A 1,391-nucleotide genomic window follows, 5' to 3' on the forward strand; every position below is an offset into this window, starting at 1 on the left:
CCTTGTTGCCATGATCCACTGAGATTCAGCACTTGGTCACCTCGATTCAGAACTTTTCTCTTATCACAAACAAATCTGAACAACCCTCCCGCTCTCGTGCCTTTGCCTCTTCCTCCAGACAACAATTTTTTATTGCTTAGGGGCAGGAAATTTGCAGTTTCCACGTCACGACAGAAAAGGCACCGAAGCCCAAGAAAATTGGGTTTTCCATGTCGCACTCTAGTGCCCAAAATTTTGGGGTTTCCATGTTGCACCCTAGTGCCCAAAATCTGGGGTTTCCACGTTGCAACCAAAAAGGTGCCCAAGCATTGGAAAAATTGGGCTTTCCATGCCGCGCCCCGGCTTCCAAAATTTGGGGTTTCCATGCCATGCCCCGGCACCCAAAGTTTGGGGCTTCCACCTCGTGCTTAAAAATTGGGGTTTCCTCCCGACGCAAAAAAATTTGGGGTTTCCATGTCACGCCCAAAATTTGGGGTTTCCACTTGGAGCCTAAAATTTGGGGCTTCTTCCCAGCGTAAAAAAATTTGGGGTTTCCATGTCGCGCCCAAAATTTGGGATTTCCCTTTCACACCCAAAATTTGGGGTTTCCACCCGGCACCTAAAATTTGGGGTTTCCGCCCGGTGCAAAAAGTTTGGGGATTCCATGTCACGCCCAAAACTTGGGGTTTCCAAGTCGCGCCCCGGTGCCCAAACCTGGGGAAAATTGGGGTTTCCATGTCGCGCCATGATTGAAACCAATGGCACCCAAGCCTAGGGAAACTTGGGGTTTCCTTGTCGCGCCCTGGCGCCCAAGCCTGGGAAACTTGGGCTTTCCATGTCGCGCAACGACCAAAACCAGTGGCACCCAAGCCTGGGGAAACTTAAGGTTTCCATGTTACGCACTGGCACCCGAGCTTGGGAAACCTGGGGTTTCCATGTTGTGCCATGGCCAAGACTGGTGGTTCCCAAGTCTAGGGAAACTTGGGGTCTCCATGTCCCACCCTTGATGGAACCGCGGGTTTCCACATTTAACGACATGATGGAAATGCAAGGTTTTCAACAATGCCCCAACGTGGGTAGCATGGGGTTTCCATAACGATGCAAACCAGCTCACAAGTCTAAGGAACTTGGGGTGTTTCAAAATGACTGCCCAAGTTTGGGGAACTCGTGGTTTCCATGTATCGGCACGGCTGGAACCACCGACAAAAACCTCCCAAGTCTAGGAAACCTGGGGTTTCCATGTCGCGGCACACCCTGAATCGCTTGAGAATCTGTGGAACTTTGGATTTCCATGTCATGGGGCGACGAAAATCTACCAAAGTCTGAGGAACGTGTGGTGTCCATTTTACAGCATGATGGAAACTACTACCCAAGTCAGTGGACACATGAGGTTTCCGTTTCGCATCACGAAA

General features: G+C 50.5%; 1 non-coding gene across 1 annotated transcript in view; it reads left to right on the top strand.

Annotated features, from left to right (window-relative positions):
* Positions 1 to 50, top strand: part of LOC149191678 (25S ribosomal RNA) — a 3,400-nt gene extending 3,350 nt beyond the window's left edge. The window contains exon 1 of the ribosomal RNA XR_016255220.1: positions 1 to 50. This exon is cut by the window's left edge and continues 3,350 nt beyond it. This is a non-coding gene — a ribosomal RNA (25S ribosomal RNA).
* The last annotated feature ends 1,341 nt before the right edge of the window (positions 51 to 1,391 follow it).

This window comes from Pinus tabuliformis, chromosome 2_2 (genome assembly GCF_031772625.1).
Source record: "Pinus tabuliformis cultivar Carrire ecotype Pingquan chromosome 2_2, CPIR1, whole genome shotgun sequence".
NCBI lineage: Eukaryota > Viridiplantae > Streptophyta > Pinopsida > Pinales > Pinaceae > Pinus > Pinus tabuliformis.